This window comes from Danio aesculapii, chromosome 3 (assembly GCF_903798145.1).
Source record: "Danio aesculapii chromosome 3, fDanAes4.1, whole genome shotgun sequence".
Classification (NCBI taxonomy): domain Eukaryota; kingdom Metazoa; phylum Chordata; class Actinopteri; order Cypriniformes; family Danionidae; genus Danio; species Danio aesculapii.
In genome coordinates, this window is record NC_079437.1 from 6,969,976 (window position 1) to 6,984,008 (window position 14,033).

The 14,033-nt window shown below is 40.0% G+C and overlaps 1 pseudogene; it reads right to left on the reverse strand.

Moving 5' to 3' along the window:
- Window positions 1-10,446: 10,446 nt before the first annotated feature.
- Window positions 10,447-12,053, reverse strand: LOC130216961 (uncharacterized; annotated as a pseudogene).
- Window positions 12,054-14,033: the final 1,980 nt, after the last annotated feature.

Sequence of the window (14,033 nt, forward strand, 5' to 3'; positions counted from 1 at the left end):
CTGTGTTGTATAATTTGTTAATTTTCTGACTTTCCTTGGCTAAATACTGTAGATTGTTCATTTCAGAAAACCCAAACTTTTAAAATTTTAAGTGTTTTAACATGTGAAGTCATCGTATAATATATATTGTAAAAAAATAATTGATGGTTTATGCTAATCGTAAAATCACTGTGGGTGCATTGTGGGGTCTAAGAGGATGCTAAACTTTAGAAAGGCATGTGATGTACTTCTTTCATATTTTATAAAATAAAATGCTTTTAACTGACAGAGAAACTGAGAAACACTGCAGACAGCTTTGATGCATCACTAAATCGTTAACTACTTCAGCTTGACTTTTGTTTTACTTTTTTCTTTTCTTTAAGCCATGTTTGAATGCCATTTTATTTAAAAATATCATTAATGTGGATTACACAGATTAAATAGTAACCAGAAAATAAAAAACAGCAACCAGAACTAATGATAAAGATGATCCCAAACTCAAATCAGTCAGGCCAATATGTTGACATGATTATTGTAGCTACCTGGCTTAATAAATGATTGACTCTTCCATTGGTGATTCCCACAATTTATTGGAGTGCAACATAATCACGCAGCTCTTTGCTAATCAACCCACAACAACTTGTTCTCCAATTAAACCAGGAGCTAAACTTTCAGACCTTTGCAGACCATATTGCTGAGATGCTGTGACCATGTGCGGTCTCTTACTCATGTTACATCCGTTTGACTAATTACAACTTCAAAATAAAAGACTTATTTAACAAACTAAACCCTTCTGTGATAAAAAATAACTAATATACCATAAATATATCAACATATGTACATTTAACAAAGAAGAAAAAACGACATATTAAAATCAATACTAATCTAATTATGGGTGACGCAGTAGTGCTGTCGCCACACAGCAAGAAGGTCACTGGTTGGAGCCAGATGCTCCGGTTTCCACCACAGTCCAAAGACATGAGGTACAGGTGAATTGGGTAGGCTAAATTGTCCGTAGTGTATGAGTGTGTGTGGATGTTTCCCAGAGATGGGTTGCAGCTGGAAGGGCATCCTGTATCCTGTATCCTCCCTAGCTTCCTTTCATTTCTAGGCAGGTTTTCTTCCTTGACCATCACAATGTCATTAACTTGGAGATTTATCTTTGGTGTATTCCCCTTCTGATGAGTCACTATATTTGCCAAATATTCTTTATTTGGTGTAACAATTTTGAAGTCAATGCCGTACTGTACTGCACTGTAATGTCTTCACATACTACAAATTTACCTGCTGAAGGCAAAGCAGTCACTGACTTCAATGAAATAATAATAATAATAATAATAATAATACATTTTATTTAAAGGCGCCTTTCTAGCAACTCAAGGACACCGTACAATCAACAAGAGCAATAAAACAACAAGAGAAATAATAATATATACACGAAAATAGTGCAGATACTATTAAGTATTAAAAGCCATCTTAAATAAGTGGGTTTTTAGTCTTGATTTGAGAGTAGAGAGTTCCAAAGCCACAGAGCAGAGCGGCTAAATGCTCTGTTGCCCATAGACGATAGACGAGGGAACAGACAAGATGTGATGTGATGAGAAGAAAGGGGTTCTGGTGATGATACGGGCAGCGTCTGAACCAACTGAAGCTTATGGAGAGATTTATGAGTGAGACCGAAGAGAAGGGAGTTGCAGTAATCTAAACGAGATGTGACAAGGCTATGGACAAAAACAGAAGTGGCATGAGGGGTAAGAGAAGGGCGGAGACGGTTAATGTTGTGTAGGTGGAAGTAAACAAGACCGGGTGATGTTACTGATGTGAGAATCAAAAGATAGGGTGCTATCAAGGATGACACCCAGACTCTTAACCTGTTTAGAGGGATAAATGGAACAGTCGTCAATAGAAAGAGTAAAGCTGTCAGTTTTGGAGAGTTGATTTGGTACCAACAAGCAAAACCTCGGTTTTTGAACTATTTAGTTTGAGGAAGTTAAGAGAGAGCCAGGATTTGATTTCTGCTAAGCAGACTGTAAGGAATGAAGGTGAAAAACAAGAAGAGGGTTTTCCAGAGAGATAGAGCTGGGTGCCATCCGCATAGCAGTGAAACTGTACGTTATATTTACAGAGAATATCACCAAGTGTAAGGAGATAGATGATAAAAAGCAGGGGCCCCAGGACTGAGCCCTGGGGAACACCCATAGAAACTGTAAAATGCTAAGAAGTGAATGATTTGAGTTGAATGAACTGAGTGTAGCCAGAGAGATAAGATTTGAACCAGTCAAGTGTGATATTGCTGATGCCAATATGCCAGGATAGTCTATTGATGAGGGTGCTGTGACAAATACTGTCAAAGGCCACAATCAGGTCAAGGAGAATGAGAACAGATATTATTCCAGAATCAACTGCCATAAGAAGGTCATTGGTGATTTTAATCAGGGCAGTTTCTGTGCTGTGGAGTGGGCGTAAACCAGACTGGAACTGTTTATACAGGTTGTTCTGAGATAAGTGGGTTTGGAGTTGTGTTGCTACAATTTTTTCAAGGATTTTGGAAATAAATGGTAAATTAGAAATAGGTCGTAAATTATTAAAATTGGATGGGTCTGAACCAGGTTTTTTGAGTATTGGAGTAATTGCTGCAATTTTGAAGGAAGCAGGAACAGTTCCATTGGAAAGTGAACAGTGAATAATGGCTGAAATGAGAGGTATGAGGGAAAGGAGACAGGCTTTAACCAGAACAGTGGGGAGAGGATCTAAATGAGAGGAAGATGACTTAGATTTGGAAATAAGATTAGAAATGACAGCAGATGTAAGCAGATGGTTCAGAGTAATTGGTCTTAGGCTTTGTGGATCGTTCAAACAGTTTGTCTACTATTAACAACTCAACAGATCTTATATTTCTTATATGACGTTCCTATATGCCACTAGCATGACTTACATGAGGTGAATTCATGATAAACTCGCACTGACTTTCCAACAGGAAAGCACTTACTCTTTCTGCATCCTTTTCCTTGAGTGCAATTTTCAACTCATTTCTTGCTTCCACAACGTTGGTTCCTTGATCAGATCTCAGCTGCTAAACTGTACCGAACTGTGATGAAACAGTATAGAGCATTTATAAAGGAATCAATTGTCAAGTTATTACATAGTTTAATTTGTACAGCACAGGAGAATAGACAGGTAGACCATACCTTTTGTCCATTGTTTGTCCAGATTTAACAGCAAATGAACCAAAATAATTCATCCCATGCAGTGTACATAAATGGAGGAGATGGATCAACTCTTTCTGCCGGAAGATCAGCCATTTTTTGTTTCTCGACAGGTCTTCTGCAAATAACAAAACTTGTAATGAAGGACACCACAGCTTTGCTGATTACTGGTGAAAAATCACTTTAACTGACTGTAGTCAGGATGTGGAGGAAGGCTACATTTTGCCCGCTCAGAGCAATGATGTCTCACTCAAGTAATCCTTCACGTTTTTATTTAACTGTTTTTGTGCGTGGTTCTGCAATGTAAAATATATATAAAAAAAAACAGGTAGAAGTACAATACAGCAATAATAAAGTTTACATAAGGAGAGACTTTACCTTGACAATAAATGTAAACATACAGTAATAATACAATGTGTTGAACTGAGGAACATTTTGTGTCAATGCCAGTAGATATGTTGTCTTTGTGTGTGCCACCATGAACTTTACATGTGAATACTCCTGCTGGTTAAGCTGACTCACGAAGTAAATGTGCATTAATACAGTATAATAACGGCTAAAATGTACTGGCTGAAATAGCAAACAAATATATGTGTATATACTAATTAGTAACCTTCATGGTAGTGTGGTATACTGGGCATAGGCACCTACATTTTGAAGGGGCACTTTTACAGATAAAAGCAAACAAAGCCCCGGCATCTCCCACCACAACCCCTCCCTGTGCATTTTGATGCCCTGAATGCTGCTCTGAGATCGAGCATGAGTTGGCAGGTGGCTGATGACTGCTGAATCATTATGCACCCATTGTCTTAGGTCAAATCCTCCTGAACATAAGAGTTTGTCTATCAGCGCTTCTGTCTCACTTGAATAAAAGCTCCGATGACAGTTGTTGCCATAACCTTGCTAGTTCTTTCTTAATCTGAAATGGCAGAATGTCCATTTTCCACTACTTTTCTACATAGACAGTAGTCTTTGGCTGCAAACTGGTGAAAAGACATTGCTGTGAGAAAAGTTGTCTGGTAAATTCTTGTGCTGGGCCCTGTAGAGTCCACCCTAAACATGTTCTCACGGCAGCATGGCCACCAGGGTGTCCTAGTGTGACTGGATCTATGGGTGTAATTTGGTGAGAGTAGTCAGAGCCAATGGAAACCACTGGTTTCACTTTATAAATGTGCTGTAGTGGCAAGCCTGCTTGTACCATTTCTGGAGTACATTTACTGTCTGTGTGTGTTTGGCTAAGCCCAGACTGCTGGCTGTGAAGGCGGCCCACATCTTGTAAGCCTTCATTGGGTTAGCCACTGAAGACACTGTAAAACTCACGGCCGCCCCATGAATGGTCTGTGTGTCTTGCCTAACTGTGCGTAGAACCATATCCTCTGGCTGTCCCTTCACACCCAACTTCCGAAATGCATCTTGTAAGATAATGGTCCACTCTGACCCATCATCAAGAATTGCAAAAGGCCTCCATAGACTTTTTCCCATTTCTGAGCAAATCTTTAGTGACCTTTAGAAGTATTTTACTGTCACACGTTGGATGATCCACATACAAGGCTCACTGGTTGGAGTTAAGTCTTTTATAGCTCTAATTTGCTGCTCATTCACATCATATTCATGTTGATACAGTTTGCTCTACACCACCCAGTTACTGTCTGTTTGTGAATGTTTTAATTTGACAACATGTTCGCATTCATACCCATACTCGTAGTCATAGCGTTGATCTAATATGTACATCAAAGGGTATAACACTTCTATCTCTGCTTCTTTCTTCATCTCTTCTTCATCTCCATCTAAAATTTTTGAAATGCCACAGCAGCATGCTCCTAATAAGACCAGATATGTCCCTATCACTCACTCTTCTCCTTGGTATACCCCTGAGCTCCATACTCTTAAGGCCACTGTCATACAGCTTGAACTTCTCTATAGGAGAACCGGTCTTACTGTTCATTATTTGGCTTTTCATGATCATCTTAAATCTTATAAATCTGCTCTCACTTCAGCTCGCTCTAAATTTGTCTTTGCCACAATTAATAAATAAAGTAATTGGCCAAAAGAGTGATTTAATACAATAAATAAACTTACTAACCCCCCACCTCAGGATGCCTTAGCCTCAACTGAGTTTGTCTGCTCTCTTTTAGATTATTTGCTCAATAAGACTAATGTTGTCCTCCAATGTTTCCCTACTGATACAGAGCTCAGCCATCAAATCTTTCCAGTCAGTCTCTGTCTTGCTTTTCCCTGATGACCCCTGATCTCTCTAAGCTAATCTTGAAATCCAGCTCATCGTCATGTCACCTTGATCCTGCTCCTACTTCTCTCCTGAAACTTTGCCACTCTGTTATCTCCCCTGTCATCTCTCACTTTATCAATGCATTTCTTACCTATGCTTAATATTCTCTGTCACTAAAAACTGCTGTCGTCACACCCATGCTTAGGAAACCCAACCTCGACCCCTCAGTTCTAATTATCATCTAATCTACCTTTCATATCTAAATTACTGGAAAGTACTGTTGCTGCCCAACTCCAGTCTTTTCTAGTTGATAATGATCTCTTTGACCCTTTTCAATCTGGTTTTCGCTCCTCCATAGTACAGAAACTGCACTTGTAAAGATAGTGAATGATCTACTGCTTTCTGGTGATTCTGGCTCCTTAGCTATATTACTGCTACTCGATCTCAGCTCTGCCTTTGATACTGTCTCTCATGATTTACTTATCTCACGTCTCTCTGATCTGGGTATTTCTGGTACTGCTCTCACTTAGTTTTCTTCAAATCTCTCAGATAGACAATTCTTCATCTCTGTTAAGGATTTTCGGACACCCACTGTCCCCCTGAAGTGAGGTGTTCCTTAGGGATCTTTCTAGGCCCACTATTATTCACAATTTACTTCATCCCAGTTGGTCTGATTTTACAACGTCATGGTCTATCACATTTATGCAGATGATATTCAACTTTATTCTATCTGTAAACCTATTCTATCTGCCAAAACTGATCAAATCTTTGCTTGTATGAAGGACAGTAAAGGTGGGCTTAACTCAATGTTTTTGAAACTCAATATGGACAAAACTGAGATAATTTTTATTGCCAGCTCAGCACAATTGAGTCAGATTGAATCAGATAAAAATATTCACACTTTATCTTCCATTTGTCCCGCAAATAGAAGACATTATATCTTACCAATCTTGTTAACATTATTTACGTGGCCAACGATAATAACATAACACAGTATGGGTTAACTTTTAGCAAGGTAACAAGATCTACAGCTGGGGGCAATGACTTAGAAGCACATAAACAAGATACACAGTTCTTACAAAATGAGAACAAAGATTTATTGAGCTACACTACGATACATGAAACTAACTACGTAATAAGCAAACAACAAACAAACGCACACACACATTCACACATACACACAGAGGCAGTTCAGAGGATGTAAGATGAGTTGAACAACCATCCCAAATTAATTCTAATACTTCTTACAAGATCTTGGAATAACACCTGAGAAACCACAAAAGTAGAGATATGGCTTATCTTTAACTGCTTAAGATCAATCTGCACCAGATCAACAAGAGACGACGTTTGTTTGTTACTTGCGAATTTGCTGGAGCCTGGAAGTCCTGAATTTCCCTCGCCGGCTGGCCTCGGGAAAGCACGGTGCGCCTCATTGGCTGGTGGCTTCTGTTGCCATGAAGGGCGGGGCCACGGCCCATACCATAGTAGTAAGGGTCAATCATTAACAGACTGCATGTAGATTTCACATGGCAAGTTTGTAACTTTATCACATCAAACGTTACAAGACGAATACTGTTTGTGCTGCTAGTTTTTCATTTATACCAATGTATAGCAAATGTCACTAGCTTTCGTTCAATACCAGACATCATACATTTCAGACACATACAGATCATTTTAATCTGCTATAAGGGTTAAAACAACACATTAATTAACCTGGTTGGTTCGAATAAACAGCGTATGAGGAAAACCATGGCATATTATTTAAAGATACATCTGCCTTAGTTCTAACATTTTAAGAGATTGTCTTTTTGTTCGTAAGCATCATTTCTCTTTGTCTCTACGAAATGTGTACATCTGGCAGGATGTCCCATATGACTAAAGCATGACCGGGAGTCATTCAAAAGTCTTGTGAAGCAGTTCCCGCTGAAAGTCCTGTAAAGCCCTATTGATAAGTTTATTAATCATTTACTAGTTAGCTGAAGGGTACCAGAACATCTGCAGCCAAAGTATTGGTCAGAGAAGTCAAAATCAATTACCACTCTGTTATCCTGATGGTATAAGCCCTCAAGCCAGTTCAATGACAGACAATTTGGTGCCCAGTTTCCGAGATTTCAGATTCAACTTGTGTTGTTTACTGCAATATGCCCATGAGTTACTTCATATCCCCCTTTGATTGGCGATGTTCCCGGTGTGAACATTGGCAGGCACTGAACAAACAGGCAGAAGCAGAGAGAACAGGCAAACACAAGACACAAACAACCTCATCACTAACTGAATCTTGGTGCAAGGTTTAGGCACTTTGGAGTGCTCGGGTTAGCAACACTTAAGGTGTATGAAGAGCATAGTTTGGTATGATCAGAATTTAGGCTTAAGACTAACCAAAGTATAGAAGGTTCAGCAAAGTGTATGGGCATTATCTCAATCAGTAAAAAATAAAAAATTTTGGTCAGCAATATTGCATCTAAGCATACGCGAAATGTGGGGTGTGCACTTTTGAACAACTTTTGGAGGGCCTTACTTGCTCATGGAGGAAGCAGGCAAGTGTCAAAGTCAACATATACCCTACAATGGTGTTTTGACGAGAGTCAAAACCAATAAATTTCATTATTTACCCTCAATCCTCTTTTCGGTTCTGGATTTGAAGATGAAGAAATGTGGTTGAAAAAACTTTTGAGTTTTGCCTAAACATGTCGTCAGACAGGGGCTACAACATGAAATTTTCAATACAGCGAACACACCTTTAAGTCATTGATCCGTGAGGCTTGGTGAAAGGAGTCAATCCTAATTCTGAGCTCTGGACTTAAAACATCATCTGTGGGGGTTCCCTGATGAGGCAAGAGAAATGAATTGAAAGACATAGAGAGAGAGAGAAAGAAAACAACACTGAGACATAAGGACATTGAGTGAGGTTAGCACAACAAACAAGTGTCATGTAAGGGTCCATCTATTAGTCCTATGACAGAACTAACAACAGTACAGAAGGTTAAATGCGGTGTAAGCCTTTAGCACATGTGATAAGAAATATTTTTATTAGTTAAATTTATTTTAATTTGTTTCCAACTCCGAATTTTAATCTGACTCCAATTTATAATAATTTTAGATTTAGATTCATCTAACTCAAGCTGATTACCTTAAAGGTCGTGATTAGGTTCTAATTTAGATTGGTTAACCTAATAAATCCTATTTTCAATTAATGGTTCATCGTTTACCCGAAGTGGCTTAGAGTCAGTATGCTGGCCGGTTTCATCTGCTCACATACAACATCCTCACCAGTTCTGATTCTTAGCAGATAAGTTAATTTCCTTTAAGTAATAATAGGCCGCCCCATGCTTGCTCATACTTAAAGGAAATTAGCTTCCAGTTATATTCTCTGACTAAGCTAAATAAAACTTTCTTTAAGTAACAATAGGCCCGCTCCATGCTTGTCATACTTAAAGGAAATTAGCTTCCAGTTATATTCTCTGACTAAGCTAAATCAAACTTTCTGTAAGTATGAGCAAGCATGGAGCGGCCTATTGTTACTTAAGAAAGTTTGATTTAGCTTAGTCAGAGAATATAACTGGAAGCTAATTTCCTTTAAGTAACAATAGGCCGCTCCATGCTTGCTCATACTTACAGAAAGTTTGATTTAGTCCCTAGATTATATCATACTAAGTCAGTGATTGTCAGAAATCACCAGGTCTCTAGAGCTGTGCCCATGCTTCATCCATTGAGCCTGAATGTATGACTAATCCTGGTCATAGGCTGTGGAAACATCAGCCTAAACAATTTACTAGATTTAAAGATTTCAGGAGATATTATAGTTAAACAAGAATTTACATTTATTTGTCAGGCAAAGATTTTCCATTTCAATTCACATAACTAAACAAATAAGCCAATCAAGATTGTACAACATCAATTATTCAAAGATACATTTAAGAGTTAGAGATTAATACCTGACCGTGTAGAAATACATTGCAGCATATGAGTCCTGATGCAGAGCTCAGAGACTCACAAAGTGGGGTATACCATCTACAGAATCCCACAGACACTTCTGCACCCTTTGCCTAAATACTCAAATCATCATAAATTCAAGACAATAAAAGCTTCACCAAGACTCTTGCCTGGTCGTGAGTTGATGCAAAGACCATTTTCCCTGGAGTGGAGCATCTGGCAAAGATCTTATCAAAGTCAAAACCCAAATTAATAGCTATAAGGGAGATTGTAAAATATTATAGTGAAATTAGGACCACTTTACCAATCACACAGAGACATTTAAAATGACACCAAACATGAATATAAAGGCACAAGATACACCATATTAAAAACTTAAAACATTCTGTGTGGAATGTGAGGGAGCTGCTCTGGTGGAGAAGGTAAAGTCCAGGGCAAAGAGGGGGGCTCAGGATGCATGATCGAGACAACCTGAACAACTGTTTTTCTAGCTGATCTTCTCAGATTAGAAAGTTTATTGTTTAGTGCTTGACCATTCTTGTGGTCTTGTGTCGTGTGGAGTTCCATAACTGATTTAAGGGTTTAATATTATGGAGAGATATAGCCATCCTTTCAGTCACATATGTGTAATTGCTCCTCTCTACTAGAGATTGGTCCTAGCAGTGCAGTGGAGGGGAGAGAGTGTATGTATTGGATTTAGGAAAACATAGCTAGGGCAAGGTGTCTTCCTAAAATGGCAACAATGACAAAAACAGGTTAGCATTATATTAAGAGTTAGAATAATGGGTTTGTGTGAGCAGGTTGGTTCCTCTCCCTTTCTGGTCACTTGGAGTTGAGGCACTGGAGTTGGCATGGCACAGGTAGGGATTTGGATTGATTCTGAGTTCAGTGGAGTGGCAAACGACCAAGACAGCACTCTTAGAAGTTGGAAGGGTTTCATCCACAAGTGTTTGTGTGATGCAGTGGTGACCTGAGGAATCAGATGTGAGTTATCATCTAACTCTGGTGTTCAGGTACAGTCTATTGAGTCTTTGAAGTTATGGCGCTCACAGTTCTCTATAAGTGAGGTGAAGAGGTGCTGTTTTGTGAGGTCGTTGCTTGTCAGGCAGAATCAGGTTTTCCTTTCCCACTTCCAATTCTCATCCCTTCGTTGGAAGAACTCTTTCAGGATCATTTTCATCAGTTCTTGAGGGTCAAAACATGGTGATGTTTTCCTTCTGGGGGTTCAGTTGGAGCTTGATCAGCGTGGAATCTTTGTGAGTTCTTTTGTTGACCTCTTGGCTGGTTGCATCAAGGTGGTGTTGCTTTACCTTGCAGGTACCACTGGATTCACCACGAGCTTGTCCCCCTTTGGTTTGCAAATGAGGTGGACCTGTTCCACGGTCTCTCCCGGTGACATTCAGGTGAGTGTTGTCGTCCAGACAGTCCTTTCCAGCGGCGGTTCCACTGTTTGGGTCCGGTATCAGCATGACAGTCTCGTTGTCTGTTGTAAGATGACACATTCCACTCACTGGGAGGTAGTTTAGCATTGTCTGGACCTTGGGCACCCTCAAGGGCCAGATCTTGACTTTAGGTGTTGAAGTCATAAAAGCAGGGATTTTGGCAGTCTTTTCTGAAGTCGTCGGGTTTTATGTGCCAAATCTCGTAATTGCTGAGTGTTCATTGTGTGGGGCATGCAAGAACCCCAAGATGGTGGCTTACCCCCAGGATGGAGGTTTCTCAGGAAGAGAAATTTGAAGTTCAGGTCCTCTTCCATCTCATGTTCATTGCGGCTGCCGAAGTAGGCTCGTCTGAGTCTGCCATAGTAGGCTTGAGAAGACTCATGGTAACCTTGTTTCGTCTCCAGGGCAGCTACAAGTCCTTGTTCAGTACTCGATGTCATCAAACTCTTTGATGAGGGCTTCTCGGAGCAGGAGGTAGTCAGTTTTTGTGTGAGCAGGCTGACGGTCCAGGAATCTGCGCACTTCAGGGCCTCCAGGTTGCTCGAAACAAATACAGTCTATCTTTGTCAGTGACAATGGGTCTCATTTCCAGGTGAAAGTCAATGTCTTGCAGATAGGCATGAACATCTTGGCTGCCTGGCAAATGGTGATACGTGGCTGGCTGGAACAGAAGGAGCTGGTGAGGATTTTGGCAGTGACCCCTTAGCTTCTCACTGTGTTTCAGTTCATATGCGTGCTTGAGTTCAGCTTTGATGCTGTTGGACTCTTCTTTGATGTAGTCCAGCTGCTGCGTTAGTCATCTGATCTCATGTCTAGCTTCACTCAGGTGAGTTTCGAGGTCTTTGGTTCTGCTGTCCTTGTCTTTAGAGTCAGCATTTACCTCTTCCAGTAGCTGTTTGACATACTTAAGCTTGTTAGCGACGTCAGCATTGTTGGCTTTGGTTTGTTTCATTCTTGGGTGGTGGCGGCTAGAGTCTCTTGAAGTTTATCGATCTCCTCTTTGGCAGCTTGATCAGTCTCATCTGGCTGTTCCTGTCCTTCCTGAGCCTCCAGTTCCAGCTGGTTAATGCGGGATTGCACATGTGACACCTTGTGCTGGAGCTGGGCGCAATGCCTGTCACTCAGCTTGAGGGTGGCGATGAGAAGGTGAATCAAAGTACCTGTGATCTTGGCTAGGTCTTTGTGATTGTAGCTTTTGCTTGGGTCTTGCGTCATAAGGCTGTTTAGCTTCTCATCCAGCTGGTCCTGTGTCAGATGCTGTAGCATTATAGAATTTGCCCTTGACCTGCGTTGCTGGTGAACACACACAGTTAGAACAGCTAGAGAACAGAGGAAGAGAGCAAGACTTATAAGGAGTAGAGTGATAATTGGCTGCTTCCAGGTTCCTAGGGAGAACGATTCCTTTAGCTTTTGTCAAGCATGTGAAAGGATGTTTCACGGCTGGAAGTTGGAAATGGGGAGCTCTAATCACCAGGACTGTGATTGTTATTAAATTTCCTTCAATGTGAAAGAAAGTACAATAACAATGACAGTATTTGTACAAAAGGACCGCTGATGTCTAAGTCCCGTATGACACCAACCAATCAGTATGCACAATACAATGCAGCATCATCGAGGTGGGATGAGCAAAGAACTAGTTGAGAGTGACAGTGCACACGAGAGATAACGCCGGATAACACACCTGCTATCTAACTCACTCCGGTTCAAAGGACCACTTGACATGTAGGCGTCGGTAGATGTATTAATTTTTGCCGAGTGTGTTAGATAGCAGGTGTGTTATCCAGAGTTATCTCTTGTGTGCACTGTCACTCTCAACTAGTTCTTTGCTCAGCCCACCTCGATGATGCTGCTTTGCATTGAGCACACTGATTGGTTGGTGTCATCCAGGACTTAGACATCAGCGGTCCTTTTGCACAGTATTGGTTTCTTTCTTATTAGGATTGACACCATACACCAAGTAGACCACTTTTGGATGCGAATCGGAAATCAAATTTGAAAACACCTGTCTTCTGGTTGACTCGTTTCGTCCTTGATTGGGTAGCGTCCTATGGCGAGAAAGGGTAGAGAGAGAGTCAGATAATTTTAACATAAAATGTTTAAGTTTCACAAACATCTGTTAAATGTTTCTAATGTTCTCTGCTTCATGATTCACACAGGTACAATCTCAAAAGGGCAACAGTAGTCAACTCTGAAGAAGACAGTTAAAAAAAGAATAGAAAGTGAAGCAAGTTTTCAAATTACAAAGTTGACAAAGTGCTGGCACTGTTATGCTCATGAGAATATGCCCATGAGTTACTTCATGTGTTAATAATCTTCATCATCTTCTGAGTCTAGTTCATCAGGCTGAGCAAGACTGCTTTGTCCTTTACTGTAAGAGAAAATTGTAGGTGCTTTTAACAGACAAAAATGTAAAATAAGTCACCTGGTTTACAGTAAGTTACCTTACTACGGTGAGTAACCCTAAATTCCCAGATTCAGGGTGAGACACATCACTTGTGTTTCTTTTTGTCCTCATCAGTGTTCTACGGTAGAGTTCATGTCACGTATTGTTAAGAAGGTTTAGAGTATTACCGTGGTGTCACATGTGTTACCATGAATATTCACAGAGAATTCACAGGATAAGCAGAAAATATCAATGTCTCTCAATGTAATTATTCCAGATTCTCAACATTCAGTGAGTTTTAGTTTATTACACAAATGTCATTTTCTCACTAAAACACTGATGAATTTCCTCATGAGGGATCTTTCTCTGCAGGTGGATTGCAATTTAATGACTGCAACTAGCTAAGTAGGACTGAGAATTCCTCTACGTTTTTTCACATTGTCGACAAATCTTACAATTCGTAAGGTTAGAAACAGTAACCTCATTCTGAGTTAAACAGATAGTGATTACCAGTTTTCAGTTTTCTCAGAATTTCATCTTTAGTGTTCAACAGAGGAAAGATCTTCAAGGGGTTTCAAACCATTACGGGTGTGAGTAAATACTGAGCGATTTTTCCTATATAAGAGAAGTAGCTCTTTAATGGCTTCACATAATACCTCTTGCCCAACCCAAGAAGAACACAAAGGTAGACACTGAATATGAATTACTGGAACTGAATCACTGATAAAGACCTGAATAATATGAATAATTGAGACTCGCCTTAATGACACGAGATTTAATGACTTATTTGAAGAATGCAACATCCACTAACATCTGAACCACCCATTTTAGTCCAGTAAATAATGATTGAGCTCTTTCCTTCT